This window comes from Grammomys surdaster, unplaced genomic scaffold (assembly GCF_004785775.1).
Source record: "Grammomys surdaster isolate TR1022 unplaced genomic scaffold, NIH_TR_1.0 131, whole genome shotgun sequence".
NCBI classification, from domain to species: Eukaryota; Metazoa; Chordata; class Mammalia; order Rodentia; family Muridae; genus Grammomys; species Grammomys surdaster.
The window spans coordinates 2,373,784-2,382,824 of NW_021604589.1; the positions used below are offsets into that span (position 1 = coordinate 2,373,784).

The 9,041-nt window shown below is 39.2% G+C and overlaps 1 pseudogene; it reads right to left on the reverse strand.

Annotated features, from left to right (window-relative positions):
* Positions 1-2,469: 2,469 nt before the first annotated feature.
* On the reverse strand, positions 2,470-2,845 carry LOC114616712 (annotated as a pseudogene).
* Positions 2,846-9,041: the final 6,196 nt, after the last annotated feature.

Sequence of the window (9,041 nt, forward strand, 5' to 3'; positions counted from 1 at the left end):
CTTCCTTCCTTCCTTCCTTCCTTCCTTCCTTCCTTCCTTCCTTCCTCTCTCCCTCCCTCTCTCCCCTCTCAGTTTTTTGAAATGCAGTCTTACTTTTTAGCTCTGCTGGAATCCACTATGAAGTCCAGATTGGCATCTAACTCACGGTGTTCCTCTTTGTCTCAACCTCCCAAGTGTTAGGATGGCAGTTAAAAACCACCACACCTAGTTGATCTTGGCTTTTGTTTTCTTGCACTGTGCTGTGAGGAAGCACAAGCCACATAAGGTCCCCATGACTCTACCCTATCTGATGCCCCACTTAACGGCCAGTATCAAACACCAGAGTAATGAATGAGTTAGCCTTTGATAATTCAGGTCTCCAATCATCCAGTTAGCCCAGTTAATGCCACAGTAGATGAAAGACAAGGCATCTTCATTAATTTTCCTATTTTAAGGAACTGAAAGATGCCTTCACAGCACTAGATAGCTAGAATGATTGTATCCCTGGCTTTAGATGTGGAAATCAAGACAGAAAGTTCAGAAGTTTAAGTTACATAATGTAGACAGACAGTAAGAGGCAGAAAGCAGAATTCTGGGTCAAGAGTCTGGACTATATCACTAGAATGATCTCCTGTTCAGTCAGTAACTGAAAGCAAGAGTCTATTAAACTAAAACTTCGTAGAATTCTGAAAATAACCCAATTCCTTGTGTCTTCAAACCCAGAGCAACACAAGATCAAGAAGGGAACAAAGATCTGCTCTTTCTACCACCTCTTTCATTTGTTTCTTTTATATTTTAAAACAGGGAATTACTTTGCATTCCTGGCCATCCTAGAACTTACTATGTAGTTAAGGCTGGCCTTGAACTCACAGAGATCTGCTTGCCTCTGTCTCTGAACGCTGGGTTTAAAGACATGTGCCAGCACTCTCTTTGTATAAGCCAAGAAAAGCCTGGAGAAATATGATCTGCACATATTCCTTTGTCCATATAATTATAACATTTAGTTTTAAAATCTATTTTATTTTGTACTTAATTTCTTCAGCAATGATGATCCATTTCACCAGTTGTCTTTGAAATAATTTACTTGAAAGGCTCATTTATAAAGTGAAAGTACTACATTGAGGCCAGTGAGATAGCTCAACCAGTCCATGTCAGAAGGAAAGAACCAACTCCTGAAAGTTGTCCTCTGACCTCCACATGAACATTGTTGCATGTGTGCACATGTGCACATACATTAGATAAACATAATTTTAAAAGTTAAAAAGTACTACATTCTACATGCTTTTAACTTTTTTCCTTTGAGGTTATGTTATGTTGTATACCCTTGCATTTAAAGATTATGCACCTTGGAATTATTAAAACATAAAATTTTTGAATCATAAGAAACTTTTAATTTGATTTTTATTAATTAAAATGCCCATTTTAAGCGTGAATCATTTCATTCAAATAAGTACATTGTTTTTTTTTAAATTAGCTACGTATCATGAAGGAGGAGTCACAAATACCATACAGGATGCATGGAGGTCAGAGGGCAATGTTGTGGAGTAAGCTCTCTCTTTCCATCATGGGATAAGGGATACAAATCAGGTGATTAAGGTTATATTACAAGTGCCTTTACTTGGCAAGTCATTTCACTGGACCTTATTTGTTTATTGTAAGTATGCTTGTTCCAAACTTGGTGTCCAAGATCCTATTTTGGTCTTGGCTTTCCCATCTCTCTGGTTTCCCTTCTCAGTCTTTTCTCATTTCTTGCCTCTTCTTGAATGTTCCAAGACTCAGTCATGTCTCTCTTTTCCTGTCTCTCTCCATAATGTCACTTTAACTCAAGTTCAAATTCTACACATATATGAAATTAAAAAAATTGTAACATGACTTTCAAATTTAATAAAACAAATGTTTTGAACAATAAAAATATTCTACATATATAACTATCCTCCAGCTATATCTCCACACCCATTTCTCTCCAATTTCCAGGTTCTACAATCTAATCATGTACTCAACAGATGTGTGTGATGGCCGTCTCAAACTCAACATCTTAAAGTCTTCTCCCTGAAACATTGGCTCTACCAACAGCCTTCTCTGTCTCAGAGAATAGGAATAATTGCCTGTCAGTTACTGGGGGAAAGCAACTTGATACTTTCTCAAGTTCACTCTATTCATGAAGAAACTTTGAGAACTTTACTTTGAAAATATCCAGGCACTTACTACTTCATTGATGTTGCCATGATCCAAGCACCTTGCCCCTTGCTTGGAAAACTGTAGTAGTGGCCCTCTCCAGGATGTCTCCTTGTCTAAAGTTATCCCTTCCCCATACTACCTAACAGCCAGAATGGACTTTTTGCAACCAAAGCAGGACCTTGTCATATTCTCAGCTCAAAATTCTCCAGTGGTTCTCCTTTCCCTCCCACACTCAGTGTCCATTGTCATGTTCCACACTTCTATATTTCCATGGCTAGTACCACTTTTTTTTAAAAGAGTTATATAAAATGCTTAATTTATTGATCTTTTGGGGAAATTTGACACAGCATCACTGTATCCCAATGGAGCCATTAATCTTGTAGCTTGGATGACATTAGCTGCTTCGTTTTTATGGTGCTGTTGAGGAATCAGCTCTCTGCAGAGGCTCAAAAGAAAGGCCTTTGGAGAAATAGGCAGGTTCCATCTAGATATTTTCAAAAGCTCTATTCGCTTTCTTTTCTTTTTCATCGTTCACAGTGTTCATCTTCATAAGATTAGTGCTAACAGGTTTGGTCTTGGTTTTTAATTTGTTTTGTTTTGTTTTTATTTTTTTTGTCTTGAAGCATTTTTGGCTGGCTATATGAAATACATTTCTGGACTTCCGTCTTCTTAATTTGCTCTATGCCATTGTGTTGTGTATCCCATGTGGCTACTGAAGCTCTGGGGCATGCAATCTGAGGGTACAGGCAGTATCACTTTTCAACATGGTATATAGTTTCTATATTGCATCTTTTGTTTGTTATCTTCTTGAATAAGCTCTACAAGGGCATTTTCATCCCTCCTGTATCCCAAGAGTCTGTGCTACTTGCTTCATATTAAATAAATGAAAGAAAGTAGTATTACTCTTTCACTTGAAATCTCCAACTATCCCCCAGCTATATCTCCACACCCATTTCTCTCCAATTTCCAGAATCACTTGGAAGAAGGGCCTCTAGGCATATCTGTGGGGGGTTATCTTTATTATGTTAATTGAGGTGGCAAGACACATCAACTGTAGGTGGCACTGTTCCCTAGGCAGGGGATCCTGGGCTATATAGGAGTAGAGAAAAAGACTTGATCACTAAAGTGTATGTGCATTCATTCTTCTCTCCTGACTGTGAATGCAATGGGCACAGCTGCTTTAAGTTCCTGCTGCATTGACCATCGTGGTGGACTGTACCATGAGCTGGAAGCTAAAAATAAACCCTGTTTCCATTAAGTTTTTCAGCCTATTTTATCAGAACAACAGAAAAGCAACTAAGACAGATACCATAACTCTATGTGCACACACCCAACTCCACCCTCATGAGTAGGGTATCGCCTGCCGGGCTCCTAGCGTCTTCATACAAGAAAAGCTAGCATCTGTCCAGATTCTGTCAGTCTCCTTATTTCTACTTGTGAAGACCTGCAAGTTGTCAACAGGAAAGTCTCAAATGCAAATGATTCTCTTTGAAAATGTTTGTGGTGTCCTGTTCCGTTTCTCGTGTCCTTCCTGACACGTGAGCCTCTACACCAGTGGTTCTCATCCTTCCTAATGCTGTGACCCTTTAGTACAGTTTGTCATCTTGTGGGGACCTCCAACATAACATTATTTTGTTGCCACTTCATAACTGCAATTTTGCTACTGTTAGGAATCATAATGCAAATATCTGATATACACAATATCTAGTGGGTGAACCCCCCCCCAACAAGGAGTCACAACCCATACATTGAGAACCACTGCTGTAGACTGAGAGGCAAGCCAGAGGAGCGGCTCGATTCATCTACTCCATTAGCTCATTAAGTATTAAGGTATCACTCCCAGAAGATGTCAAACACCTTACTTTTCACAGTGGCTAGATCACGTAGACCAAATAGCAATTAAACCAAAGCAGACATGAATGATACCGTAGAGCAGTTAGCTCCAACACACATGTACAGAACATTCTATCCAACAACAGTAGAACAGAGATGCTCCTCAACTCACAGTACAGTTACATTCTGATATCCTCATTATAACCTACAAATGTCACACAAGTCAAAAATTCATTTAACACATGTAATGTACCACACATCTAATTTACCCTAGCCTGCCAGAAGTTTGCTCAGAACACATTAGCCGGCCATTGAGCAAATTCATCTCACACCAAGCCTATTTTATAATAAGAAATTGACTGTTTCTCATAGCTTAGTATTATACTGAATGGGAAAACAATAATTGTATGGGAGTGCTTTATCTAAAATTTTTGCATGTGTATATGTGTGTAGCGTACATGCATGCATGGGACACACATGAAGGGTGCATATACATAGGCATGCAAATGCATATGGAGTCCCAATGCTAACATCAGGTGTCTTCTTCCATCATTTGCCTCCCACTGAACCTCAAACTTGCCAGTTTGGCTCATCTCACTAGCCAGATTGATTTCCTGTCTGTCTTCAGTTCTCATGAGATAGGATTATAGAAGGCCCATGTCCACATGGCTCTTGGGTGAGTTCTAGAGATCTGAGCTCCAGTACTCACATTTGCATGCCCTGGTAGTCTGGAAGAGAATGGCCATATGCTCATACTTTTGAATACTTTGTCCCCAGTTGGTAGAACTGTTTGGGAGGGATTAGGAGGCATGGCCTTGGAAGAAGTATGTCACTGGGGACATGCTTAGAGGTTTCAAAAGACTCATATGATTCTCGTGTCTTTCTCCCTCTAGTTTGTCAATGTAGATTACAATGTGAGCTCTCACAGGGTCCTTTGCTCTGTCATCATGAACTCTAATTCTCTAAAACCATTAGCCAAATTAATTGCTTTCTTTTAAAAGTTTACTTGGTCATAATGTTTTAATCACAGCAATAGATAAATAACTAAGATACATGGAAAGCATTCTATAAGCTGATCCATCCTCCCTAACCCTGCTTTGTGAAATTTTTTATGATGAAATCTCAATGTTTATTTAGCTTACATTTTTTTAAATTTAATCTTTATTTATTTATTTACACTCCAGATTTTATTCCCCTCCCGACCCACTCTCTGACTATTTCACATCCCATACCTCCTCCCCGCCTCCCTGTCTCCACAAGGATGTCCCCACCACCTACCACCCACTCCACCAGACCTCTAAACTCCCTGGGGCCCCATTTCTCTTGAGGGTTAGGTACATCTTCTCTGACTGAACTCAGACACAGCAGTCTTCTGTTGTATATGTGTTGGGGACCTCATATCAGCTGGTGTATGCAGCCTGGTTGGTGGTCCAGTGTTTGAGAAATGTTGGGGGTCCAGGTTAATTGAGACTGCTAGCCATCCTACAGGGTTGCCCTCCATCATAAGTCAGGGTCATCTACACACATTTTTCTCAAGTACACATAGAAAATTTACCAAAATAGATCATAGAATAGGTCATATGGTGGTTTGAATGAGAATGTTCCTCATAAGCTCAGATGTTTGAATATTTATTACCTAGCTGGTGGCACCAATTGGGTAGGTTTAGGATGTGTGGCTCTGCTGAAAGAAACATGTCACTGCACGTGGGCTTTAAGGTTTAAAAACACTCATGGTGTTCCCAGCTCCCCCACCCCCCATCTCTCTCTCGTTTGTAATTCAAAATATGAACTCTGCTCCCTACAGACACACCTTCATGTCTGCATCTAATTTTAACTCTCAGGCACTATAAATCCAAATAAACTCCCCCTTTCTATAAATTGTCTTTTTCATAATGTTTTATCCAAGCAACAGAAAAGCAACTAATACAGGCCACAAAACAAGTTTCAACAGATCAAGGAAGATAGAAATCATATGTCATTTTCCCAACTACAATGCTTTAAAACTAGAAATCAATAACTAAAGGAAATTCTAAGGGGAAAAAAAGAGGAAACAAAACAATGCATTCCTGAACAACCAATTCATCAAAGAAGAAAGCAAAAGGAAAATCAAGATGTATCTTGACATAAGCAAAAATACAACAGCAAATCCCATGGATGCAAGAAACGTAGTTATAAGTTTCTAACAATGAAAAAAGAAAGCTCTCCCCTAATTTAACTTTGCACCCAAAAGAATCTGAAAAAGAACTAAGCTCAAATTAAGGAGAAGGAAGAAAATATGTATGAGAACAGAAAGAAATGGAAGCTACTTTCTCAAAAAAAAAAATAGAAAGGATTAATAGAGTGAAGTGTGTGTGTGTGTGTGTGTGTGTGTGTGTGGTGTGTGTGTGTGTGTGTGTGTGTGTGTGTGTGTGTGTGTGTGTTGAGAAGATAAATTGAATTGGCAAACCTGCAAATGAAGAAAAAAAGAAGTTTTGAGAAACAAAAGTATAAATCAAAGAGAAGACGGCACACTTGTCCACAGAAATAGAGGCTTAAGAGACTACTATGAACAAGTGTAAACTAACAAAATGAATGACCTAGAAGAAAGAGAAAAATTTCTAGAAGTGTGTAATCTACCAAAGCTGACCCAGAAAGACAAAAGGAATCTGAACAAATAAAATATAAGTAAAGAATTTGAATTAGTGAACATAACATCACCACCACCAAAATAAGAAAAGCTCATGTCAGGCATGGTGAAGCATGCCAAGAACCCTCGCACTTAAAGGGTAGAGGTAGGAAGTTCAAGAGTTTAAGGTCATCCCTTGGCTACACAGAGTTTGAGGACACCTTTAGAACAAAAAGAAACAAAAACAAAATAAAACAAAAAACAAAACAAAAAAAAAACACTATGGAAGAGAAGACAGAAAGAATATAAGAGCCAGGTGGCATGTGGAGTCCTTTTCCTGGCAGGATGTGTCCATTTCACTCTCAGTAGCTGTCAAGTATCTGCATAAAACCTGCAGGAGATTCTTTCACAAAGGGGGAAAAAGCTCATGAGGCTCTGCCTCTCGCTAAGAACATATAGGTAGTTGACAGTTGCAAAGAAGGGAGGTGCATGAGACCAACTCTTCTCTGAGGATTTATAAGGAGTTAATGGTGGCTGCGGGAGGAAGGAAGGGACATTTTCTTGAGTGGTATAACCACTGATAAGGTGTTCATGTTCTCATAAATAATTCCTTTGCCATGCTCCTGTAAGCAACCCTAATTAAACTCATTAGATCACACACACACACACACACACACACACACACACACGCACGCACGCACGCACGCACGCGCGCGCGCGCGCGCGCGCAAGCAAGCAAAACCATGTAAGTAAAAGGAGGACTAGTTAAGAAGATGAGGAGGATGAGTGGGAGAGGAAAGGGGGGTAAGGCAGTGTAATGGGGGTGAATTTGTTGAAAATATGCATGTGTATGGAAATGTCATAATGAAACTCATTATTATATATAGCTAATATAAGCTATTAAAATTTATTTGCAAAGGAAAAGGGAAAATTAAATGCCGATGATTTGGCAATGGGAAACAAGATCTTGGGATAAACACACTTAGGGGTTCCTTGGTACATTATTCCTGCTAGACAAAACATGGAGTCAACCTAAACGTCTGTCCATAATTAAATAGGTAAAGAAAATGAGGTGCACGTGAGCTGGATAGTGATGAAGAGCTCCTACTACTACCCCAGAGGACCCAAGTTTGGTTCTCAGTAACCCTGTCAGGAGGCTCTCAACCATCTGTAAGTCAAGCTCCAAGAGATCTGACCCCCCTTTCTGGACTCCTTGGGTATTTGCACTCAAATCCACATAGCCACATATAGACACACACAAACACAGGTAACTGTAAAATTATAGAAATGGTCATTCAAATTTAAAAAATAAGATATATTCATACAATGGAAATATCCCAACCTCTATACAAAGAGGGAAGCGCTGACATTTTCAGCAGCATAGAGAAACATGACTATCACACCTATATACAGAATCTGAAAATGTTCAAACTCACAGAAGCAGAGCGTACACACGCAGTTACCTGAATATGGGAAGATGTTAGTCAAAAGGTGCAAAAAGCTCAGGAATGCCAGAAGAATCAATTTTAGAAGTCTAATGCACAGTATGGTAAGGACAGATGACAGTCTGTATTCTTGGCATTTGATAAATATCTCAGTGCTCTCATTACAAAGAAAGAAGGGATTATGGGAGGTATTAGATATGGTAATGACCTTGATAGTAGTGGCGATTATTTAAGTTATGTGCATAACAAATTATCAAGTTGTAAATCTTATACAAGTACAATTAAAAACCAAGTCAGGAATGGCAACACACACCTGTCAGGAATGGTGATACACATCTGTACTCTCAGCACTCAGGGACTTGAGGCAGGAACACAGTGAATTCAAGGCCAGCCTGGGTTATACAGTGAGTTCTAGGACAGCCTGAGCTATTATAGAATGAGACAGTGTTTCAAAATAAGACTATGAATACTAATAAATGATAGTACTTTGTCAAAATAATGTGGGGCAGTTCACATAACTCAGTGGTACATGCTTAGCATGTGTAAGGCTCTGAGTTCAATTCTTAACATAAGAACCACCACAACCACAACAATAATAAAAAAACCTAGCCAGTGACTCAATCATATAATCTCATTATTTGGGAGGCTACAGTAGGAGAAGAGTCATGAGTTTAAAGCCAGGGCTACACAGTAAGTTATATATTTACGGCCAGTGTGAGCCCAGACATGATGTCAATAATAATAATAATAATAATAATAATAATAAACCTATTCCCAGGAATATTTACATTTCAAAACTAAGTGCTCTGAACGGGCAAATGCAACCTCTCAAGGTATGGCAAGTCTCTGTTACTCAAGATTTAGAAAACAAAATCAGAGCTGGAGAGATGACTTGCTGGGTGAAGCACATGCTGCGCACGCATGAGAACTGAGACTAGAATGTCTAGAACTCATGTAAAGCCAAGCAGAGCAGCACGCATCTGTAATCTCATTACTCCTAC